We start from the raw sequence: 27009 nt of genomic DNA on the forward strand, positions 1-27009 counted from the left end.
AGAGGTATCTCTGGGCCCTGTCGGTAATGCAAATCATATGAAGCCTTGCAAGCAATGTGACTAATGAGTTAGTTACAGGATGATGCACTACAGAATGAGTAAAGAGACTTGCCGGTAACGAGATTGAACTAGGTATGAGGATACCGACGATCGAATCTCAGGCAAGTAACATACCGATGACAAAGGAATAACGTATGTTGACATTGCGGTTCGACTGATAAAGATCTTCGTAGAATATGTGGGAACCAATATGAGCATCTAGGTTCCTCTATTGGTTATTGACCGGAGAGGAGTCTCGGTCATGTCTACATAGTTCTCGAGCCCGTTGGGTCCGCACGCTTAACATTCGATGACGATATGTATTATATGAGTTACGTGTGTTGGTGACCGAAGGTTGTTCGGAGTCCCGGATGATATCACGGACATGACGAGGAGTCTCGAAATGGCCCAGAGGTAAAGATTGATATATTGGAAGGTTATATTCGGACACCGGAATGGTTCCGGAGAGGTTCAAGTATTTTTCAGAGTACCGAGGGGTTACCGGAACCCCCCAGGGAAGTAATGGGCCTTATTGGGCCATAGGGGAAATAGGAGATAGGCCGCAAGAGGTGGCACCCACCACCATAGGGAGTCCGAATTGGTAAATGGGGAGGGGGCGCGGCCCCCCTTTCCTTCTTCCTCTCTCTTTCCGTCCACTTCCCTCTTTCCCCCTCCGTTGGAAAGGAAGGGGGCCCGACTAAGACTAGGAGTCCTAGTGGGACTCCCCCCACTTAGCGTGCCCCCTTGGGCTGGCCACCTCCCCTATCGTCCTTTATATATGGGGGTAGGGGGCACCCCAAAGCACAACAGTTGTTTCTTAGCCGTGTGCGGTACCCCCTCCACCAGTTACTCCTCCGGTCATATTGTCGTAGTGCTTAGGCGAAGCCTACGCGGATCACATTACCAACACCGTCATCACGTTGTCGTACTGACGGAACTCATCGACTCCTTCGTGCCTCTACTGGATCAAGAGTTCGAGGGACGTCATCGAGCTGAACGTGTGCAAAAATCGGAGGTGCCGTACGTTCGGTACTTGATCGGTTGATTAGAGAAGACGTTCGACTACATCAACCGCGTTAAGTTAACGCTTCCGCTTTCGGTCTACGAGGGTACGTGGACACACTCTCCCCCTCTCGTTGCTATTCATCTCCTATATAGATCTTGCGTGAGCGTAAAACTTTTTTTTGTATTGCATGCTACATTTCCCAACAGTGGCATCCGAGCCAGGTCTATGCGTAGATGATATGCACGAGTAGAACACAAAGAGTTGTGGGCGGTGATTGTCATACTGCTTATCACCAATGTCTTATTTTGATTCGGCGGTATTGTTGGATGAAGCGGCCCGGACCAACCTTAGATGACCACGTTCATGAGACCGGTTCCACCACAGACATGCAACTAGTTTTGCATAAAGGTGGCTGGTGGGTGTCTGTTTCTCCAACTTTAGTTGAATCAAGTTTGACTGCGGTCGGTCCTTGTGAAGGTTAAAACAACAAACTTGACAAATCACCATTGTGGTTTTTTGTGCCATATGTATACCTAGCCAAACCTCGGGCCGGGCCGGGCTTCGGGCTGGGCCTAGCCAAGCCCGAGGCAAAAAATCTAGGCCCAGGCACGGACCGGCCCAGCCAACGGGCCTGGTTTTTGGGCCCAAGCTCGGCCCGAATGCGTAAAAAGCCCACCGGGCCTCGGGCCTCGGGTCGGGCCCCTTCAGAGAAGTGCAAAAACGACGGGCCCGGGCCCAACCCGGCCCGGCCATCGGGCTCAAAATCTAGGCCCGAGCCTGGCCCAGGAGCAGCGTCGGGCCGGGCCGGCTCATGGTTTTTGAGGCCGGGTCGGGCCAGGCTGGCCGGGCCGGGCTTCCCATGGCCATGTCTAGCCGTAGGTATGTACGATTCATGCTAGAAGCCCGTAGCAGCCACATAAAACTTGCAACTAACAAAGTAGAGGACGTCTAACCTATTTTTGCTGGGCATGTTGTGATATGATATGGTCAAGACATGATGTGATATAAATTGTTGTATGAGATGATCATGTTTTGTAACAAGTTATCGACAACTAGCAGGAGGCATATGGTTGTCTCTTTATTGTATGAAATACAAAAGCTATGTAATTGCTTTACTTTATCACTAAGCGGTAGCAATAGTTGTAGAAGCAATGGTTGGCGAGACGACCGCGACGCTGCGATGGAGATCAAGGTGTCAAGCCGGTGACGATGGAGATCATGACGTTGCTTCGATGATGGAGATCAAAAGCACAAGATGATGATGGCCATATCATGTCACATATTTTTGATTGCATGTGATGTTTATCTTTATGCATCTTATTTTGCTTAGTTCAGCGGTAGCATTATAAGATGACCCCTTACTAAAATTTCAAGGTATAAGTGTTCTCCCCAAGTATGCACAGTTGCGAAAGTTATTCGTGCTGAGACACCACGTGATGATTGGGTGTGATAAGCTCTATGTTCAAATACAACGGGTGCAAGCCATTTTGCACACGCAGAATACTCGGGTTAAACTTGATGAGACTAGTATATACAGATATGGCCTTGGAACACTGGAGACCGAAAGGTCAAACATGAATCATATAGTAGATATGATCAACATAGTGATGTTCACCATTGAAGACTACTCCATCTCACATGATGATCGGACATGGTTTAGTTGATTTGTATCATGTATCATTTAGATGACTAGAGGGATGTCTATCTAAGTGGGAGTTCTTAAGTAATATGATTAATTGAACTTAATTTATCATGAACTTAGACCTGATACTTTTTTGCATATCTATGTTGTAGATCAATGGCCCGTGCTACCATTCCTTTGAATTTTAATGCGTTTCTAGAGAAAGCTAAGTTGAAAGATGATGGTAGCAACTACACGGACTGGGTCCGTAACTTGAAGATTATCCTCATTGCTGCACAAAAGAACTATGTCCTTGATGCACCGCTAGGTGTACCACCTGCCCCAGTAACTGCAGACATTGTGAATGCATGGAAGTCGCGTGTTGATGACTACTCATTAGCTCAGTGTGCCATGCTTTACAGCTTAGAATTGGGACTTCAAAGACGTTTTGAATGTCATGGACCATATGAGATGTTCTAGGAGTTGAAGTTGATATTTCAAGCAAATGCCTGAGTTGAGAGATATGAAGTCTCCAAAAAGTTCTATAGCTACAAAATGGAGGAGAACATTTCTGTTAGTGAGCACATACCTAGAATGTCTGGGTACCATAATCACTTGACTCAGCTGGGAGTTAATCTTCCAGATGATTGTGTCATTATCGGAGTTCTTCAATCACTGCCACCAAGCTACAAAGGCTTCGTGATGAACTACAATATGCAAAGGATGGAAAAGACTATTCCCGAGCGTTTCACAATGCTAAAGGCCACGGAGGTTGAAATCGAGAAGGAGCATCAAGTGTTGATGGTTAACAAAACCACTAGTTTCAAGAAGAAGGGCAAGGGTAAAAAGAAGGGGAACTTCAAGAAGAATGACAAGCAAGTTGTCACTCCCGGGAAGAAACCCAAAGCTGGACCCAAGCCTGAAACTGAGTGCTTCTACTGCAAAGGGACTGGTCACTGGAAGCGGAACTGCCCCAAGTATTTGGCGGATAAGAAGGATGGCAAAGTGAGCAAAGGTATATTTGATATACATGTTATTGATGTGTACCTTACTAATTCTCGTAGTAGTGCCTGGGTATTTGATACCGGTTTGGTTGCTCATATTTGTAACTCAAAGTAGGGACTACAGATTAAACGAAGATTGGCTAAGTATGAGGTGACAATGCGCATCGGAAATGGTTCCAAGGTCGATGTGATCGCCGTCGGCACGCTACCTCTACATCTACTTCGAGATTAGTTTTACACATGAATAATTGTTATTTGGTGCCAACGTTGAGCATGAACATTATATCTGGATCATGTTTAGTGTGAGACGGTTATTCATTTAAATCAGAGAATAATGGTTGTTCTATTTATATGAGTAATATCTTTTATGGTCATGCACTCTTGAAGAGTGGTCTATTTCTGTTGAATCTTTGACTGTGATGATACACATATTCATAATATTGATGCCAAAAGATGCAAAGTTGATAATGATAGTGCAACTTAATTGTGGCACTGCCATTTGGGTCATATCGGTATAAAGCACATGAAGAAACTCCATAAAGATGGAATTTTGGAATCACTTGATTATGAATCATTTGATACTTGCAAACCGTGCCTTATGGGCAAGATGACTAAAACTTTGTTCTCCGGAACAATGGAACGAGCTAGTGACTTATTGGAAATAATACATAGCGATGTATGCGGTTCAATGAGTGTTAATGCTCGTGGCGGGTATCGTTATCTTTTGACCTTCACAGATGATTTGAGTAGATATGGGTATATATACTTAACGAAACACAAGTCTGACACACTTGAAAAGTTCAAAGAATTTCAGAGTGAAGTGGAGAATCATCGTAACAAGAAAGTAAAGTTTCTATGATCTGATCGTGGTGGGGAATATTTGAGTTACGAGTTTTTCCTTCATTTAAAACAATGTGGAATGGTTTCACAGCTCATGCCACCTGGAACACCACTGTGTAATGGTGTGTCTGAACATCGTAACCGCACTTTATTAGATACGGTGCGATCTATGATGGCTCTTCCGATTTACCACTATCATTTTGGGGTTATGCATTAGAGATAGCTGCATTCACTTTAAACGGGGCACCGTCAAAGTCCGTTGAGACGACACCGTATGAACTATGGTTTGGCAACAAACCTAAGCTCTCATTTCTTAAAGTTTGGGGATGTGATGCTTATGTCAAAAGGCTTCAGCCTGATAAGCTTGAACCCAAATCTAAGAAATGTGTCTTCATAGGATACCCTAAGGAAACAATTGGGTACACCTTCTACCACAAGTCTGAAGGCAAGATTTTTGTTGCTAAGAACATAACCTTTCTAGAGAAGGAGTTTCTCTCGAAAGAAGTGAGTGGGAGGAAAGTAGAACTTGATGAGGTAATTGTACCGGATCTCAATATGGAAAGTAGCTCATCCAAGAAATCTGTTCCCGTGATGCCTACATCGACTGGAGAGGAAGCTAATGATAAAGATCATGAAACTACAGGTCAAGTTGCTACAGAAGCTCGTAGGTCTGGCAAAGCACGATCCGCACTAGAGTGGTACGGTAATCCTGTTCTGGAGGTCATGTTACTTGACCATGACAAACCTACGAACTATGAAGAAGCTATGATGAGCCCAGATTCCGATAAATGGCTTGAGGCCATGAAATCTGAGATAGGATCCATGTATGAGAACAAAGTGTGGACTTTGGTGGATCTGCCCGATGATCGGCGACCCATAGAGAATAAATGGATCTTCAAGAAGAAGACTGGCGCTGATGGTAATGTTACTATCTAGAAAGCTCGACTTGTTGCAAAGGGTTTTCGGCAAGTTCAAGGAGTTGAGTACGATGAGACTTTCTCACCTGTAGCGATGCTTAAGTCTCTCCGAATCATGTTAGCAATTTCCACATTTTATGATTATGAAATCTGGCAAATGGATGTCAAAACTGCATTCCTTAATGGATTTCTTAAAGAAGAGTTGTATATGATGCAACCAGAAGGTTTTGTCGATCCTAAAGGTGCTAACAAAGTGTGCAAGCTCTAGCGATCCATTTATGGACTGGTGAAGCATCTCAGAGTTGGAATATACGCTTTGATGAGGTGATCAAAGCATATGATTTTATACAGACTTTTGGCGAACCCTGTATTTACAAGTGAGTGGGAGCTCTATAGCATTTCTAATATTATATGTGGATGACATATTGTTGATTGGAAATGATGTAGAATTTCTGAATAGCATAAAAGGATACTTGAATAAGAGTTTGCCAATGAAAGACCTCGGTGAAGCTGCTTATATATTAGGCATCAAGCACTACTGCAGGATGCTGCTAACGTGACACTACAATCAGAGACCCTTCGAGAAACTGTTGCGATGCAATAATCGCAAATGGTGGTGTCAGAGAACTGTCAAAAATGTCCAAAACGTTTGCGATGATGGATGCATCAAACACGGGTCAAATTTTAGTTGCGTGTGCGATGCAGGGCATACGGTTGATTCAGCAGATGATGAGGAAGAACAATAGAAACGGGCAACCATATCAATGTGTGTGCGATATACGACATGCAATTCGCTCCGATGAACCGTTTGCGATGATTGAGGTGAACACAAACGATTCAGCGTAACAAGATGTGTGTGATACCCGGCAAACAGGTTGGTTATCAAAATTGTGTGCAATTATTATAGACAGCCCATATGGTCTTTTTTTGTGAATTGTGTTCCATTAGGTCACACAGTTCAACAAACCAACCTGTGGGCGATAAAGAAAAAAGACAAAGAAAAATATCTGCACAAATCTTCGCGTAACATCAATGGCATAGGAGTACCTAGATGTGCATTATTTAGAGCACATCTAGATGTGCTTTAACAATACTGTCAAACAAAACCCTTAATCATCATTGCAAACAGCGCATAGAACATGGCTAATGCGACAACCACAACTACACATGCTAGTTCCTTCTTGTCTCTTGCTTTCATCTGTTGCCTGTGATTGATTCTTTCTTGCTTCATCGTACTGATTGTACATTCCAGATCAGCCAGTTTTTTCTTCAGCTTAACATTATCTTCTGCGAGCTTGGTGATAACACTCCGAGTCTTGCCATACCATTCTTCATCCAGCCATTTAACAAAGGCACAAGCCTCGTATCTCTGCCAATGTTGAATAGTATTCAGGATGAGTGGTGGCATTAACTCAACTAAAATGATGAACTTAGCACTAACCTCTAAGGGGCAACTGAGAAACCGCCTGCCAATGTCGAATCCCTCCGTGCATACACATCGAGCGGGAGTGTGCCCATGCACACAACTCAGCTTTTGGTACTTCTCGGTGGTGCAAAACTCGGAGTCGAACTCGTGTTGCGGGAGTCTGGAGTCATGCTCCAGATCTGGGGGCAGATCACTTTCCTGGGGGGGGGGTTCGATTCAGGATGGATTCAGCAAGGAGCTACTTAGGACATGCTAAAAAAGATTGGGATAGATTGGAACCTGACAGGATGACTCAGATCCGTAGTACACCAGCCTTCTGATGACCTTAGGCAAGTGCTTGGCGGCGACCGTCATCGTGGCGGAGATACGAGCAGGAGCAGCCGCACCGAAACCATCAGCACCACTCGCCCGCATTCCCCCAATGTGAGCTCCACGTGAGGGAATTTGGAGGCTATGTAGAGATTTGGGGGAAATGGGGAAATTGTGGGGACAAGCTAACGGTCAGGAACTACTTATGGCACTATATGTTGGAATATACGGCACACTGTTTATACATGTCATTTGTGTTAGGTATTACAACGTCACACACGATTTGCACACCAAACCGTGTGAGAAGACAACGTAGGTGAGACGCGTTGCCGTTACATAACCATATTTGATGTACTACCCTATACATATAATTGAGTTACAGTGATACCGTGTAAACAACCGCTCTGCGAATATCCATAAAAAAACAGCCGATACGCATCTAGAGATGGTGGCGGCGACCTAGGTAAGGGCTACCGGAGAAGAGGTTAAGCTTGGGTCGGTGGGCGGTGGCGGCGCCATAGGAGGTCAATCCTCAGTATGCGGCGGGAGATAGGAGGAGTTCAACCGTCGAGGTCAGCGGCGGCGTAATTTGAGCACATCCACCGCGGTCGATGGCGGGATAGTGGAGGCCAAACTGCAGGCGGCAGTCGCAGTAAGCTTTGCTCCTCGACCCTGCTGTCTCGGCGTGCCACCGCATCGAGCTTCTCTGTCTGCTGGGTGAAGGTCGCAGCGCGGCTACTTAATTAAGGTGTTCTTTACGTGAGTGGCTTAATTAAGGTATCCAATTCCTAAGGGTAGTGCTGTACTAGTACTCTGCGTGTAAATTGACTGGCCATGAATTTTTGTCATTGCACGTCTGGATAACAATTTGGAGCACCCTCAATAATTATGAAAATAAAGCCTTGTGATTTATGCATGCATCATCGGGCAACAGTTAATCCGTGTATCAATGTTGTTGTTTTGTTTTTAATTACCATTCATGTGGTGCAGATGGAACGATCTGAATGGATGAAGGATCCGACTACCGTAGATTTTATCAGTGGCGTGGCAGAGTTCATGAATTTGCCCGAAAGTAAAAAGAAGAGAATTTGTGGTGAGGATTACATCATGTGTCCATGTGCTGATTGTGCCAATACATAGTCACGTGTAGTTACAGATGTTCAGTGGAACTTAGTCTCTCGGGGGTTCATGGATGGATATACACGTTGGACCAGACACGGTGAAGACGAGGTCATGGATGAAGATACCCAGGGCTGCGAGATGCCAAACCCCGATCAGTGTCACTTGGATGTTGAATCTAACATCGGGGCAGAGGCGTCAAGCTACCAATGGAACACCGGAAAGCTAAAACGCCCACTGGAAAACCAAGACGTCGACGCAGATGGCGACGATCTTGATATGCCAGATTTTGCTGCTATGATTGCAGATTTCGAGGGTCCAGACAAGGATATTATTGGGTACAAGGATCTTCCAACCATTCATGCATACTCTAAGAAAGAATTGTATCCAGGTTGAAAAAAGAAATATTCCAAGTTGAGTGCCACCCTGGTGCTTCTCAGATTTAAAGCAGCAAACGGTCTATCAAACAAGGGCTTCACAAAGATGTTAGGTATTTTCAAAGAAATTCTTCCGAAAGATAATGTGCTCCCCAGAAGCACAAATGAAGCAAAGAAAATTGGTTGCCCATTGGAACTTGAAGTACAGAAGATACACGCTTGTGTGAATGATTGTATATTGTATCATGGTGATTACAAAGATTTGCATGCATGTCCCGAATGGAAGCATGCATGATACAAGCACAGGAGAGCAAAGGACAAGTACAAATTGGACGACGAGATCAAGATAGGAATCCCGTTCAAGGTTGTTTGGTACTTGCCTTTAATTCCAAGGTTGAGGCAATTATTTGCAAACCCTAGAGAGGCAAAGAGGTCGCGATGGCATCATGATGAGCGAATTGCAGATAAGTATATGAGGCACCCTAAAGATGGGGCCCAGTGGGAATTAATCGACAACAAGTTTGAAGACTTTTATAAGGATCCTAGAAGTATAAGGCTCGGGGAGTGTACTGACGGGATGGATCATTTTGGTGATATGAGCACCAATCACAGCACATGGCCGGTGCTTCTATGCATATATAACCTAGATCCTTGGTTGTGTATGAACAAAAAATACATTATGATGTCAATGATTATCCAAGGCCCGAAGCAACCTGAAAATGACATCGACATTTACTTTCAGCTACTGGTAGAAGAACTACTGACATTGTGGATAGATGCACCTGCTATAAAATGTTATGATGCTTACAAAAAGGAGATTTTCGATCTACATGCGATGCTGGTGCACACCATCCAAGATATGCCGATATTAGGCAACACATCGGGGCAGAAAACAAAGGGAGATGTAGGGTGTGTCACATGCCTGGATAGGACAGCTAGCAGAAGACTTCCCAACTCACGCAAAACCGTGTATTTGCACCATCGTAGGTTCTTATGAAAAAATCACCCATACCGAAAGATGAAAGCTGAATTTGATGGTACGACATAGGTAGAAGTGGGACCAAGACCGTATGATGGGGAGGTGGTCCACAACATGGCCAAACAAATTAATGTTGTGCTTGGCAAGAATCACGCTAAGACGGTGAAACAAACACCCAAGGGTAAAGTGTTTAAGAAGAAACCGGTGTTCTAGAAATTACCTTACTGGGAGATTCTACGTGTACGTCACTGCATCAATGTCATGCACATAGAGAAGAACGTATGTGAAAGCATCCTTGGTACTTTGCTCAAGATTAAAGGTAAAAGAAAGGATGGTGAGGGTTCACGGCTCGATATGCTTGTTGATCAATCAAAAGGCAAGAGTGAAGCAGAAGATGATGACAAATTCATCAAAGCTCGCCAGAGTTACAATTTCAGTATAAAAGAAGCAACACAGTTCTTCACCTATTTGTTGTCAGTTAAGACACTCTCTTCCTACTCTGCAAATATCAGAAGTCTCGTGGATGTGAGCTCAGGTAAAATGAAGTTGGACACATGAAGTCACATGATTGCCACATAATGTTGACACAAATCCTCCCGGTGGCCATCAAGAATCTGTTGGACTAAGATATAAGGAACACACTCATTGAGCTCTGTGATTTCTTCAACCAAATATGGCAGAAAGTTGTAGATCCTGAAGAGCTGGATCATATGCAAGATGATATTGCAAGAATATTGTGCAACCTAGAGATGTTTTTGTTGGAAATATGCCCTAGAGGCAATAATAAAATGGTTATTATTATATTTCCTTGTTCATGATAATTGTCTATTGTTCATGCTATAATTGTATTAAATGGAAACCATAATACATGTGTGAATACATAAACCACAACATGTCCCTAGTGAGCCTCTAGTTGACTAGCTCATTGATCAATAGATGGTTATGGTTTCCTGACCATGGACATTGGATGTCATTGATAACGGGATCACATCAATAGGAGAATGATGTGCTGGACAAGACCCAATCCTAAGCATAGCACAAGACCGTGTAGTTCGTTTGCTAAGAGCTTTTCTAATGTCAAGTATCATTTCCTTAGACCATGAGATTGTGCAACTCCCGGATATCGTAGGAATGCTTTGGGTGTACCAAACATCACAACGTAACTGGGTGGCTATAAAGGTACACTACAGGTATCTCTGAAAGTGTCTTTTGGGTTGGCACGAATCGAGACTGGGATTTGTCACTCCGTATGACGGAGAGGTATCTCTGGGCCCACTCGGTAATGCATCATCATAATGAGCTCAATGTGACTAAGTAGTTAGTCGCGGGATCATGCATTACATAACGAGTAAAGTGACTTGATTGAACGAGGTATTGGGATACCGACGATCGAATCTCGGGCAAGTAACGTACCGATTGACAAAGGGAATTGTATACAGGATTGATTGAATCCCCGACATCGTGGTTCATCCGATGAGATCATCGTACAACATGTGGGAGCCAACATGGGTATCCAGATCCGCTATTGGTTATTGGCCGGAGAGATGTCTCGGTCATGTCTGCATGGTTCCTGAACCCGTAGGGTCTACACAGTTAAGGTTCAGTGATGTTAGAGTTGTTATGGGAAATAGTATGTGGTTACCGAAGGTTTTTAGGAGTCCTGGATGAGATCCCGGATGTGACGAGGAGCTCCGGAATGGTTCGGAGGTGAAAATCGGTATATTGGACGAAGGGTATTGGAGTCCGGAATTGTTCCGGGGATACCAGGTGATGACCAGCGTGTCCGAAGGGGTTTCGGAGGCCCCAACAGGCGTTGGGGGGCCTTATGGGCCAAGGGGAGGGGGCACATCAGCCCACTAAGGGGCTGAGTGCACCTCCCACCCCATCTCACGTAACCTGGAGATGTGGGGGTGCCACCCCTAGGGCAGCCGCCCCTCTCGGCTTGGGGACAAGTTTCCTAGGGGGTGGGGGTGCCCAAACCCATCTAGGGTTTCCCCTGGACGCTCCCCTCCTCTAGATCCATCTAGAGGGGCCGGCCCCCTCTCCCCTTCCCCCTATATATAGTGAGGGGGTGGGAGGGCTGCCACACCCTTCCCTTGGCGCAGCCCCTCCCTCCTCATACATCTCCTCCTCCTCCGTAATGCTTGGCGAAGCCCTGCTGGAGAACCACGAGCTCCACCACCACCACGCCGTCGTGCTGCCGGAGCTCTCCCTCAACTTCTCCTCTCCCCTTGCTGGATCAAGAAGGAGGAGACGTCCATGGGCTGTACGTGTGTTGAACGCGGAGGCACAATCCATTCGGCGCTAGATCGGATCTTCCGTGATTTGAATCGTCGCGAGTACAACTCCATCATCTGCGTTCTTGTAACGCTTCTGCTTAGCAATCTTCAAAGGTATGAAGATGCACTCCCTCTCTCTTTCTCGTTGCTAGAATCTTCTAGATTGATCTTGGTGATACGTAGGAACATTTTGAATTATTGCTATGTTCCCCAACAATTTTTCCCACCGTCATTCTTTGATGTCATGGTCCATTTCACTGTGCACCTTGTTGATGAGATAAAGTATTGTGGTCCTGTGTTTCTTCGCAACATGTATCCCTTTCAGCGGTTTGTGGGAATACAGAAGCGCTTTTGTCGGAACCGAAACCATCCAGAGGCAAGCATCCTACAAGGTTATACCGAAGAGGAGGTGGTTGAGTTTTGCACCTAATACATGAAACAATGACCTATAGGTTTGCCCCTCTCTCGCCACGAGAGAAGGCTGAAAGGTAAGCTGGTCCTTGCTGGCACGCAAATGGCTGCACCCGGAGAATTGGCTGAGAAAGCCCATTTGACAGTACTGCTTAACAGCCCAGTTCTCACCGCTTACGCCGAAGAACACTTGGCGAAGATACGCCAAAGCTTCTTACCAATGGTGCCTTCATCATATGTGGAGATGAAGGAGCACACTAACACTACAAAAAAAAGACACATCTGTGACATTTTGGCCGAACGAATTTTTTTTCTGTCATACATATGACACTTCTATGACGATAATTGTGACAAAACCCGGGATCATCATAGATGTGGTGGGCTCCTACTTCTATGTCAAAAAATCATGACATAAAATGGGCTTTTCGTCCTGGGCGGGCCGGAGACGCAGCTGCATGACATTCTTTGGGCCGTCCATGACGGAAAAAACAGTGGTAGAAGCGAGGGGAGGAAAATTTCGGGGAGTTTGCCGGTTACGGTGGGAGGTCGGGGGCCGAGCGATGCGCGTTTCTCTCGTACACGTACGCGCGTGTGTGCGAGGCGTTGGCTCTAACTGAACCCGAGCGAGGCGTTGGGCTCTAACTGAACCCGAGCGATTGCACTGCAGGCTACGCGTTACTGAACCCGAGCGATCGATCGATGGCTGTTAACTGAACCCGATGGAGCGATTCCTTCGCTACTGCTGCTAACTGAAGCCGATCGATTGGACGAACAGTGAGCATTGCGGGGGGGGGGGTGGATGAACAGTGAGCGGTGGCGTTGCCTCTGGATGAACAGGACCCCGTGGTGTGGAGGGCTGGATGAACAGTAGACGTGGAGGGGTGGCCGTGGAGGGGTGGTTGAACAGGACCCCGTGGTGTGGAGGGCTGGATGAACAGTAGACGGTGGAGGGCTGGATGAACAGTAGACGGTGGAGGGGTGGTGAATAGTAGCCGCGGAGTAGCGCGCGGTGGAGGCTGGATGAACAGGAGCCCGTGGAGGCTGGAGGAGGTCGACGGTGGAGATGAACAAGTATCCCGTGGAGTCCTTTTGCGGTACGCCACACCCCTCCCAATGAACAGGACCCCCGTTTCGACCGTAGGAGGTCCGTTCATCCGTTTTGCGGTACACCACACCCCTCCGATCAACAGGACCCCGTTTCGACCGTAGGAGGTCCGTTTCGTCCGTTTTGCGGTACGCCACACCCCTCCCGATCAACAGGACCCCCGTTTCGACCGTAGGAGGTCCGTTTCCCCGTTTTGCGGTACGCCACACCCCTCCGATCAACAGGACCCCTTCCGAACGTAGGAGGTCCATTTCCTCCGTTGTGCGGTACGCCAGGCCTCGTTTCCATCACCTGTTCCGTCCAAGCCCTCCCGATGAACACGACTACGCATTCCGTTCCGACCCAGCCGGTTGGCTCCCCATGAACACGACAACGACGTTGTTTCTCCGTTCCGACCCAAGCCATGTACGTATGCGCGAGTAGGCGTTCGAGACCCTGCCCGTATGTACGTACGTGGCCGTATTTTCTTTCTTGCACCCTCGCCGTTGTACGTACGTGTACATGCTATGTGCGCGCCTCTACTACGACACGTGCGCGCCTCTACAATGACCAGTATGTACGTACACGTTCGCGACCAGAATGACAACCCTACGTACGCTTCGACCAGGTGGGTCCCGACTGTCAGGCACTTCCTTGCCTGCGAAGATGTAGCTGGTGGGTCCCAGCAGTCAGGGGGGCGAATCATTTTTTTTTGCCCGGACGCACTTCCTTGCGTGCGAAGATGTAGCTGGTGGGTCCCAGCAGTCAGGGGGAAACGTTTTTTTCGCGAAATACGGTGGCCCGTCCGGTGGGTCCCCGCTGTCAGGTGGAGGAATAATTATTTTTGCACGTAATAAGGAGGCACTTCCTTGCTGCGGCCGTGGACCCAGCTGTCAGCCTCTCCACGTACAGTCCACGTCCGATGGAAGCCATTCCTTGACCACGTTGACCACGCCGCGCCGAGAGCACCAGGGCGGTGGACGACGGCGAGGCCTAGGAAGGGGACGACGCGGAGCCGGGGAAGACGCGGCAGTGGATGCCCAGACGTAGAGGAGTACGAGGGCTCACTGGTTCACTGCGGTGTGAGGTTGCCGTTGCCGCAGAATAACAGGGGGTGTGGGTGAGTAGAGGGATGGCCTGGCCAGCGGTGGGAGTAGTAGGGGGCGGTGAGGCCTCCGCCGCATCGCAGCCGGCCACGGGAGGCAGGAGCACGAGGCACGACCGGCGCTGGTTTGGGCGGCTGGAGCAAGAAGACCAGAGGTTGAAGAAGCACTACGGCCGTTGGATGGACATCGTACGGTCACTGGAGCTAGAATCGTGCATATTGACTAAGTTGACAAAGCCCTCCGTCCCCGTCAACTTAGTAGGCCCACAAGTCAGCCTGCCACTATACTGGGTCCCAGCTAACAGGGGGAGTATTCATTTTTTTGTGCGTAATAAGGAGGCACTTCCTTGCGTGCGAAGATATAGCTGGTGGGTCCGAGCTGTCAGCGGCGGTAACGTTTTTTTCGCGAAATACAGAGGCCCTTTCGGTGGGTCCCTGATGTCAGGTGGAGGAATCATTATTTTGCGCGTAATAAGGAGGCATTTCCTTGCGTGCGGCCGTGGACCCAGCTGTCGGCCTCTCCACGTACAGTCCACTTCAGATGCATGTCGGTCGTTGACCACGTTGACCAGGCCGCGCCGAGAGCACCAGGGCGGTGGACGACGGCGAGGCCTAGGAAGGGAACGACACGGAGGCAGGGAAGACTCGGCAGTTGTTTCCCACGCGGAGGGGAGTACGACTGTACGAGGGTTTACTGGTTCGTCTGCCGTCGCCGGAGAATAACAGCAGGTGTGGGTGAGTAGAGGGATGGCTAGGCCAGTGATGGGAGTACGGTGGGGCGGTGAGGCCTGCGCGGCAGCACAGCCGGCCGCGGGAGGAGGGAGCAGGCAGTCCCGCCGGCGCTTGTTTGAGCGGCTGGAGCAGGAAGAGCAGAGATTGAAGAAGCACGACGGCCGTTGGATGGACATCCAACAGTCACTGCTTGTGCGTCAACCTTTTTTTAGGAAAGCCTCAAATCTGTGGAAAACAACATACAACCCATCTGCCATTATTTCTAATAATTTACAGCCCATTTGCTAATTCTTAAGGTTTTTTTGGAGCCCATATTCTTTTTGTTAGCATTACAGCCCATATTGTGGCCACGGTTAAAAATTATACGAAATTTTGCATATTTCGGTGCGGTCCGAACTGTTTTTAATCCCGAAATTTCGACTCACATTCAAACTGATTTTAAAAATAAATGTATATCAATATAAAATCCAACAAATTCTCCATGCATAAAAATTAATGTAATTTAAAATCTCGAAATGAAAAAAAGATATTTGAAACTAATTGCCGGTTTGATGTGTTTTAAAAATGTACAACCCATTTCTCATTACTGATAGGCCATTTTCTCGGCCAGCCGAATGAAGCTCTCCTCGTCTTGAAAGATTTGCAGCCCAACAGGCCTGACAAAGCGACTTACTTGGCAAATCACAAAAAAACTGGGCTGTGGCCTTGGACCCAGCTGTCAGCCTCTCCACGTACAGTACTCTTCCGATGGAAGTCGGTCGTTGACCACATTGACCACGCCGCGCCGAGAGCACCACGGCGGTGGACGACGGCGAGGCCTAGGAAGGGGACGACGCGGAGCCGGGGAAGACGCGGCAGTGGATGCCCATGCGGAGAGGAGCACGAGGGTTCACTGGTTCGGCTGCGGTGTGAGGCTGCCGTCGCCGCAGAATAACAGGGGGAGTGGGTGAGTGGAGGGATGGCCTGGCCAGCGGTGGGAGTAGTATGGGGACGGTGAGGCCTCCGCGGCAGCACAACCGGCCACGGGAGGCAGGAGCATGCGGCACGACCGGCGCTGCTTTGGGCGGCTGGGGCAAGAAGACCAGAGGTTGAAGAAGCACTACGGCCGTTGGATGGACATCGTTGACCACGCCGCGCCGAGAGCACCAGGGCGGTGGACGACGGCGAGGCCTACGAAGGGAACGACACGGAGCCGGGGAAGACACGGCAGTGGCTGCCCACGCGGTGGAGAGTACGAGGGTTGACTGGTTCGGCTGCCGTCGCCGGAAAATAACAGGAGGTGTGGGTGAGTAGAGGGATAGACAGGCCAGGGATGCGAGTATGATGGGGCCGTGAGGCCTGCCCGGCAGCACTGCCGGCCACGGGAGGCGGGAGCAGGCGGTTCCGACGGCGCTGGTTTGGGCGGCTGGGGCAGGAAGATCAGAGACTGAAGAAGCACGATTGCCGTTAGATTGACATCTAACGGTCTGACGCTGGTAGAGTCGATTGTTGACTAAGTTTCTTTTTTGCGAAACCTTGTGTACGCATGAACTTGGTAGGCCCACAAGTCAGCCTCCAAATCTGTGGCAGACAACATAAAGCCCATTTGCTATTTTTTATAATTTGCAGCCCATTTGCTAATTCTTAAGTAATTTATTACAGCCCATTTTCTGCCCAGGACCACGGTCAAAAAGTTCAACCTTATTTTGCATATTTCGGTGGAGTCCGAACTGTTGTAATCCCGAAATGATAAACATTTTTTAAGAACTTATTGATTTGCCAAAAAAATCGTTTTGTTTTTGTGAGCAAATAAGACGTGGGACAATTGAGTTGGTTTAAGGGAAAACCAGTGGTAAAAAAATCAGCGCTGGGTGGGAAAAAACAACAAAAATAAGGATGTAAATATGAAAAGGGAATTTCATGTGTTTTCAATATAATGATACGTGTATATGAACTAGTAAAACTATAGGTAGAGATTAGAAAACGGATGTAGGACATGCGTTTCAAGAGGAAAATAGAACTGGGCTGTGTGTTTGATTCAGTAAAAAAACTGCCTGCGGATGTTGTAAGACAAAATATAACTAACGCTGGCGGGCCAGAGGCCAGTAGATACCTGCTGGATCTTTGTGCCCCGTTGTCGTCATGGGCTGGGCCTGTTAAAAACAAAACCAACCCTGGGCAGTCTGCAGCCCAGTTGAAACTTGCTCGACCTGAAAAAACAATATACGTGCTCAATAAACGAGAGAATTCTGCAAGTACAGACTGATAACTGGGATGCAGCACGGATATTGTTTTTTTATCGTGATAATAAGTGCATGCACTTGTTTCGAAAAAATTGGAGAACTGGGAATTCGAACGGCGGGTGCTTATGCTACCCATCAAATAAAAATCAGGTGCCTGAAAATTCGTTTCGAAACAAATGATTCAGCTTTATATCCACGCCGACCCTCGGCATGATGGTTGGAAGCAAATGCAAGTTCATACCAAAAGATCGTTAACAACAATACCAACTTGCGGACGACAAGGTAGTACAACTACCAATACCTAACTAACTTATAATCTTTTTACTCCTGGCCCTAGTGTTCGTCTGGTAGAAAATCTTGCAGAGGACCAGTTCCCGCTCCTTCTCTTGCTCCAGGTCCCCGAGGTGGTACTGGTGCATCACCCAGTTGGTCCTCTGCTGGTCGAAGTTCTTGTTGGTGTGCAGCACCAGAACCTTTTTTGCTGCCCGTCTGCCGGCCGTTGACCATCACCGGCAAGGTATTGCCGGTCTTGTGCCACATCGCGTGCATGCCGCACTCCGACTGTATCTTGCGACGCGTCCACGTGCCCCTTTTGAACGCCCTGGAATTGCGCTGGAAGAATTGCTTCCTTAGGCCACTCAGTGTGATACCTGCAGTATTGTGGAATACAGGTTTTAGTGTACGTAGTTGGCATTTTCATAACATCTTTGGCATGTTGCAGTCACTTGTTTCACTTTTTATTAACTGTCAAATTGTAATTGCTTCACCAGGTCTGCGTCTAAAAAGAAAAATAGAGCTATAAACAAAGGAATATGTTTGTGCAAGTAGACGGCCGATCGGTGTCTTACCTGGAAGTTTCTCAGGTTGGGTGTAGCATATGTTGTGCTCGCTGTCGATGGTTGGTATGAACAAATCGATGAGAGACTGAAATCTCGCGCTGTCAGCACTCACTTTGGCCTCAAGGTGCTCGATCAGCTCCTGATCCGTGGGATCGAACTTGACGCCAGCCGGCAGCACCGGCCAATCCTTCTTCGACTTGCATCGGTAATTCTAGTTATATGTGTTTTAAGTGAATGATGAAAGATTTCGACAGATAAGTGGTACTCCAAATCTGAAGTCCAGAATACCCGAACACGCCGCCGGGATTCTTGTGTCACCTCACGCGCAGCGTGTTGTCACATCAATTCAATGTGTGGACATGATGAATAATTTGACCGACGTATACTAGTACTGCTACTGTACTACTTACTAGTCGTATTTAGTGTCACAATTTATACATAGGTTTAACTAACAAGTACGCACTTGAAGCCTAACTGATATATATATATATATATATATATATATATATATATGGCTTCTGCACAGCATCTCCATCATCATTATCAGTACATCCTACGCAGGTGAGTTAGGATGCACTTGATCCCAGGAAGGTATCTATCCTTCAAACCAGAGGAGTGCTTCAAACTAACAACAGTACATAATATCCAACAAAAGAGGGTCGTGCTACAGCAGCAGAATACATGGCTCAGTCTAGATATCAGCACGAATCAAGTTGTGCATATTTGCTGTTGGCATGAACCACATCGCCGCATGTCGGGTTTGCAAAAGCCATCCATCGCATGGAAGCTTGATGCCTTTCACACACTGAAGATTACCTGGCAACAAGCTGTGTCGACGAATCTCTAGATATGGTGATTCATGAAACCCATGATATGATGTGTAAACACAGCCCCCCCTCGCGAATGGAAGTTGCATAGCACAGTAATCATCGCCGGTGATATGATCGATGATTGGTTGGATGATCGGATAATTGAGCCCGAGGAACAAGGAGTGGTTGCCGAGGCTGTAAACCCGCCTCCAGTTGAATACGCCTGGCCCAACGGAGCTGGGATCTTTCTCGAACACGAAGCAGCCATAGCCATCAATGTCACGAACGCCCCACGCATTGTACTGCATGTGGTTTGATGTAATGGTTTGGTCAATTTGGTACGTGCGAATGAGCATCAAATGACCGCCGTCAGCTGAACGAGCGATAAACCACCACCCATCGGCTGGTATGATTCCAGGTCCTGGAATCATGAAGGCCAGCGCATTTGCGTCTGCTGCAACAATTCAAATTGGAGACCAAAAGGACAAAAATAAACAATCATGTTCAGAGTATGTGTGGAATTAAGATTATTATAACAGTGACACATATCATAGACAGAGAATTGCAATGCCGTGGTCATAATCATACCCCAAGTTAAAAAAATAAGCCAATGGCTTTCATATTCTAGCAACATGTCATGGTTCAAACATCATGTAACAATGAGAGGAAAACAGCTATGACAGCGCCTACTCATATTCTACCATAGCACTTACTACTACTGTTCTCATATCAACTCTAAGCAATAACATGCGTTGTTATAAAAATCTTGTAAACGAGAGTAACATATAGCAATCATGATGTTATGCTCATAATATGTATTCTAACAATCATTAGATGCCAATTGTTCTCATATCAACTCTAACAATAACATGTGTGGTCATAAAAATCTAGGAAATGAGAGGAACACATAGCAATGATGTGGTTATAGACATGCTATGCATTCTAAATTTGTAACAAATGAACAGGCAGTCGTATTCATAAGGTAAAGATGAGATGAGATAGAACAATTACACGACGATAGATTCCACCAGTATAGGCAGCCAATCTGTGCGTCGACCGCGTAAACGATGCCATCATGCACTATAGCATCAGACAGAAATGTTGCCTCAACAGGATTGATGATGAGCCATAACCATGTATGGCGACCGGATTCCAGATAGACTAATCCCATGTTGAACAAGGCAATGAGCTTGTAATCCATGTAGTCTTCTGATGGTGTGGGCACTTCGCAGATTACAACTTTCTGCAAACAGAGGTCGAGCCAAAAGCTTGACGCGTCTCGTGCGTAGTAGGCAGGAGTGTCCGGCGGGCCGCGAGGCTCGATGTCGGCGGTATCCAACGATGGAAGGGTGATCTCTCGCTGGGTGTAGATATCCACGAGACGCCACGGACTACCGGTGTGGTGGATGAGGACGATCCAGTTGGCCTTCATGCCCGCCCAGTAGTGGCCGCGCATGAAGGACAGGTGGACGGGTAGTGGTAGCATGTCGAGGGGCACCACGGCAACCTCCGTAGGATCGTCAAGTCGGTGTCTGGGCCACCTGCGAGGATCGGGCATCAGCAAGCAGGGTGTCTTGAAAAGAGCCGGCCGGTTGCAGACGAGTAGACGGTACAAAGACACCGAGCATGCGGCCAGACGGACGGTGCTGAGTAGGTCCATACGACTACAGATCTGCTCCAAGAGAACATCGGGGAGGGAATTCCAATCGCGGCTCTGCGTGTCAGTCGGTTCTGCCATTGGGGTTTTCGGTGCCTGCGAGCCAGCGGGGAAGTGGATTCGGGCGGGCGAGCGAAGAAGCTTCTCCTCGTGTGGCCGAGCAGTGAGCGGGGGGATATGGTACGCGCGAGCTACCAAGGAAGATGGCGCGGGCGGGCGAGCAGTGAGCGGGGGTAAATGGTGTGCGGCCGACGATGGGGAAGAGAGGAGGAAGAAGAAGAGAGGAGGAAGAAGAGTGGAAGACGGGGAAGAAAGTGCATTAAATCTCAATTCTACTAGTACTACTACCAGGATATACCGTCCTTCGGAGTGTAAATAGTTACACCGATGACATGTGGGTCTACCACAAGAGGGCCCATATGTCAGTTAATGGAGGACAGAGGTGCGTAGGCGTATTTGCGGAAGCGTGCTCTACTGGCAAACATGATGGCAGTACTGGGTAAGGCTGATTTAGTAACAACAACACGCTGGTTCAGCTTATTAATTACGTGTCCCATCTGCTGCAGCGTGTATTGTCACTTCACTGCGAAGACTAGTTGAATAGTTCTCTCTGACCGAGATGGGGAATAATGGATCGCGAGGACTTCCTTTCTACAGTATCCCTATGCCTCTACGCTCACTTCACTCATTTTGCTCCGTACCTAGTCACTTGTTGAAATCTGTAGAAAGACAAATACTCCGTATTTGGGAACAGAGGGAGGCTTTTACTCCGTACTATTTGGGAACAGAGGGAGTATCACCATATGGAGGGAACAGAGGAAGCTTGAAATATGAACATGTCAATGGCAGGGAGTAAGCCCCATGCATGCATGCATGCATGCAACATGCAACACTCACACGTACACATGGACGCACGCAACACTCACGCACCCATGCGGCACACAGCACACGACGCAACACACACAGCTCACGCTCAAGTGCTCAACCTACTCCCTACGTCCGTGAAAGACTGTACATTTAGAGATTTACACATTGACCAGGGCATAATTAACGCCCAAAAGTAGCAGACTTATGTGTGCATGCGACCATTGAGATAAGAAGATTAAATGAAGGCCGTTGCATGCTGTAATTAAGGATAGACATGTAGCCTATACCTACAGCACAAGTTGGTGCATTAGTCAATCAATATCGATTTAGATTAAAGGCTAAATGCATTGGAAGTATAGATGTACATTATGTACCACACTCTTTGTTTTGTAGCTGATGTACACTCTTTGTTGGAAGACCGAGGGAGGACACGTGCATGCACTCACATACACAGTCAGGGCGGTTCGCGCGCAAGGGTTGGACTCATGTCCCGCCTGCGTAAAGTTTTGTTTAACTGATTTCTTTGCTCTGCCAACTGACAGGTGGGACCCAGAAACCAGGTGACAATTTAACCAGTCAACAAAGTGCCACGTCGACTATGTGGCTGGTCAGTAGGGTGTAATACGGTGCTCTATGATGATCTAGTGATCGTATAATCGCCGCAAAACTATATATAGTGACCGTAAAGAGCGTATTGTTACATACATTGACCGCCGGTGTATTTTTCTCGTTTCAAATTAAGCCATATTAATCGGAAAGGACGCAGTATGGACTACTAGTACTCCTTTGATGTATCCCGTCAACTCGCCGAACGAGGAGAAGCTTGCTTACTACGCCTCTCCCTCGCCCACGCGCGCGGTGGTTCACAGGACGTGGAGAGGGTTTTGACTACAGCGCCCTCTCCCTCTCCCTTCCTCTCCCTCTCCCTCTCCCTCGCCATCGCCCTCGCCCTAGCGGTGGACGTGCAGTAGTTCAATCGTTGTCAGATTTCCAGAAGCATATTGTACTGTAGTATCATCATTGTTGGACCTTCCGAAGAGGCGAAGAGCCAAGTGCAAGGTTCACACGAGTACGAACTGTTGAACCTCCCGAAGAGGCAAAGAGCCAAGCGCAAGGTTTTATAGGAGTTGTCGTCCTAGTAGGAGTGTACTACAACTATAGAAAACGATGCTACTGTATGATGCCGCCACGTCACGTATATCCAAAGTTGTGCCACCTTTTTTCTCAAAGAGCGTGTTGGAGCCCGTGCAACAACCACACAAGTTGCACGTACACATAACACATTTACTAGTAATAAATTCTAAAGGACAAATGCCAGTATGCCACACAAGTTCATCTCCAATTCATGTGATAAATTTGTGCACGACTAGTCTACATATATTCACAGCGCTACCGTTCACAATTACCGTACTCCACTTACACGTTATAGATGGGCTACATGCATGTCCTCCTCCAGGTTCCAGTCCCAGGTGTTCTTCATGGATGGCACGATCCATAGCGGTGGGCAACGGGAATCATTGTCGCAGCTTTCTAGTCCGGTTCCACACGATGGAGACTCATCCAAGCTGAAGCGGCATAAATCAGGGATAGCGTGTCCCAGCATGTCGTTCATCCGGCGGTGCGCAATGAAGACACAACCATGCTTCATGAACGGCAGGCCTTCCGTGTCGTGCACGGAAGGTGGCATCCGCTTCACAATGGGGTAGCTGTCCCCGATGAAAAGCGAGTACTCTCCAAGAGTGTTCCTCGGCACCCACGTAGCATCACGGGGGTCGAACTCGGCGCCGTTCATCTGGTACACGCGGCATCCCAGATCTGGACACATGGTGACGTACATAGTCAAGGTCCATGCATAATAATGTTGTGCTCAAATATGGCGGTCAGTAATACTGTGCAGCAAATAGTACTACTCCGGTATAGAGGAAGTAAAATAACCGGCTTATTATATATAGCCACTCTTGGCTACATGGATGAGATAGTAAGACATGGAAAAACAAAAATGGTGGCAGCTAGTGGGTTCAAGTCTTCAAGGGCCTAGCTAGCTATACGCGTCCTCCAAGGTAAAAAGTACTCCTACTAGTACTACTACCTCCGTCCGGATTTATTGGTCCCCATTGTGTTTCGTGCCAAATTTTGACCATAGATTAAACTAACAAAATGTTCACGCATGTCACCAAACATTATATTTTTGAAAACTATGTTCAAATACGAATCCAATGAGATAATTTTTCTTGACATGCATTAACATTTTGTTAGTTAAATCTTTAGTCGAAATTTGACACAAACTACAAAGGGGACCTATAAACCAGGACGGAGGTAGTACTAAGTATACTACTAGTACAACAATGAAAGAGAAGGCGAGAGGGTTAAAAAATGGAATACCTGGGTAGATGGTGACAGTCCGATCGTGGTAGATTGTGTGACCATGTTGCACATCAGTGGTACCATGGGTAACGACTGCTAAGATAGTTGATCCCAATATGCCAAAGTCAGCTACAAGGTTTCAGGTTAGACCGAATCGCGGATGCAAATGCACATCCAGGATTGGCGATCTTATTTTGATTGGGGGATGACTGGTCCCTGCAAAATAATGGAGTACCATTAAGGATGCAAATGATGGTTTGTGCATTCCGTTTGTAATCTCCCATACCGTAGGATGGAAACCAGATGAAACAAGTCCCCTGGCTTGTCACCGCGAAGATGCAGCCTAGATGGCGCACGACATCTTCGCACGTGTAGGGGCACAAATCTGCCGTCGCCAACATGCGCCAGCCTCTTCCGTTACCGCGTCTTGCATTGATGGCAATCCTTATGTCGAACACCGCGATGAGATAGTAATCGTCGTAGTCGCGTCGCTTATTCAAGCCCAGCCAGTCCGGAAGGCCGATCCCAATGGTGGAGAAGGGGTCTACTAGAACGGCCGCACTGCTGTGGATGTTGTGCAAAATGATGGTGCTATCCGGCTGGAGGTATGCAAGACAATCTTCATTGGCACCGACCCAGACCTATATATAAGACGATGGGCAGCGGAGAAATTACGGGATGGAAATGGAATAACTAAGCACTACATGATCAAACTCCATTACTGACCTGCTCATCGGACAAAATCCGACTACCTCTCAATGTCGGCAACTCTAGCGGAGTCAACGTGCAACAATGGCCAGGGAGCGGTGGACTGTTCGAAGGATTGTCCCATAGAATAACCTTCTCCTCGAGGACACATGGAACACCAACAAGCATGGCCTTTTCCCAAGCCTGTTTAAGCAGCGTCTTGAAAAAGTTGGTGCAGGAAGCACCGAGTCTTGTGGCGGTGAGGACGTCAGAGCGGCGTGCGATTTCTCCGAGAGGATCATCGTCCAAGATCTCCCAGCCCCGACGAGGAGGAGAACCGCCTGGCGAATCCATGGGAGCAGCGACAAACAACCTTCTGTTCGGGGGGAGGGGAACTGGCGAGGAGGAGATAAGAGCATAGTAACCGCATGGCCTCGTCCCTTCCAACTGTAGATCGTTCCTCAGCGAAGGGGTGAGGCTATTATTTACTACTAGTACTAGCATTATGGAACGTTATGGGATTGCATTATACTGAAAATAATAGCACTAGTAAGAAATTTTTGGCACTAGGTAGTAGTTTTTGGCGTGGATTAAGAAATTTTGGGTATGTTTTTGCCATTTTTTGTACACGCCAACTAGTGTCAAAAAACGTCTTACATTATGTGACGGAGGAGTACGTACTCGTACTGTAGCAGTACCAGTACTACTTTTCTCAACTAGTAGTGCGATGTACTGTACTTCTAGTCTAGTCTAGTATAGTGCACCAGTTTTGAACTCTTGAATCTCAGGGCCAAGGAGCTACAGTTGGAAGTGGAGGGTACTACTGTTCTCTAGAACCATCGCTGTACTATCAATGCAGGGGAAGTACACCTGCGTAGTGGCCTAGTGGGTACTCTCGGTGCTATATTCAGCCGCTCCTCTCACGTAGGAGTAGCTGGCCTACTCAGCCGCTCCTCTCACGCACACACTAGCAGCCTGTTTATCAGCGACGGTTACTGCGGGGGCAGAACATTTGAGTTATTTGATACAGCGAGACTAGGCTTTTCGCTTCCATTTGTGGAGGTGTAATGGATCTCGTCGAACTTTGTTAGTAGTAGTTCCTTCTTTATGAATGAGATGAAGCAAAGCTTTTGCCTCCGTTTAAAAAAACACGTCAAGAGGAATTTCTTTTATAGTAGAGCCGATAATGGAGTGAAGTCCATGCGTGCAACGCCACAAGCTACAGAGTAGTAGTAGAGCACTTTACGTACGGAGCCATATTGCACAGTTCCCAATGCCCCGCCAGGCTTTTCCGGCTCCTCGGGCTTAATTGGGAGGCGCTAGTTTAAATATGCTACTAGCTGATGAGGAAGCTGCAAGCGACATGCGGCTAGGGCGAGCACGCGAGCCACGGGATGCTGGGAAGGAAAACCCGTTCACGTGGCTAGGCTGTCCAGTGCACCCAGATTGTGGGGCCGCACGTCCGTTCGACTTCAAAACTCAAACTACCCGTGTAAAATATGGCTCGCAGCAAAGTGTAGTAGTACTATTTTTTTAAAAGGCCGCCGTGCGTTCGGCCGGGATCGAACCCACAAAACGAGGTATACACTCCCGCGACCACTAGTAGTACTCGTTGGAGTACAACGCAACCTAGAATCGCCTTTTGTCGCTAGTAGTACGTACATTGTTCCTTACAAGAAACCCCTAATAATGCAAGAAACCACTAAAATGCCAAGAAACTACTACCACTTGCATACGTGGCAGACTTAAGATAAGACTACCTTATCAACCATTGTACATGCTCTTACCAACAAAAATCCTCGAGTGACCTCCTACCTCCGGCCCGTCCACCTAGTCATCCTCGGCCATGGGACGCAGCTACCGCCGCCGGCAGAAGGCGAGGTCAAAACCGCCGGCGGTGCGGAGCCCATGTTGCGGCAGCCCGGATGCCAGCTCCGTCCGGCGCTCGCGGCCGCTAGCTAGCCAAGATAGCTCCGTCCAGCTGCTTGTCTGCAAGGTTTGCTAGCTAGATTGGCACGGCAGCGCGGCGGCTTGCTCGCGCGCGCCGCGCTCAGGCCAGCCATCTGGCTCGAGCGAAGGCCAGCGCGGCGGCTTGCTCGCTCGTGAGTCACGCTCGGGCCAGCCTGCCAACCCGTGCGGAGGCCAGCGCGGCGTCCGGCCCGTCCGGCGGAGCGGCGGCCAACTCGCTCATCACCGGCGCCACCGACGAACACGCATCAGTACTGTTTGAAGTAATGTTCAGGAAAAATAATGATTTGAGGGGGAATAACAGGATAGAAGGTCAGATGTGGGTCCCTCGTGTCAACGGTCAAACAA

Source organism: Triticum aestivum, chromosome 5B, assembly GCF_018294505.1.
Source record: "Triticum aestivum cultivar Chinese Spring chromosome 5B, IWGSC CS RefSeq v2.1, whole genome shotgun sequence".
NCBI lineage: Eukaryota > Viridiplantae > Streptophyta > Magnoliopsida > Poales > Poaceae > Triticum > Triticum aestivum.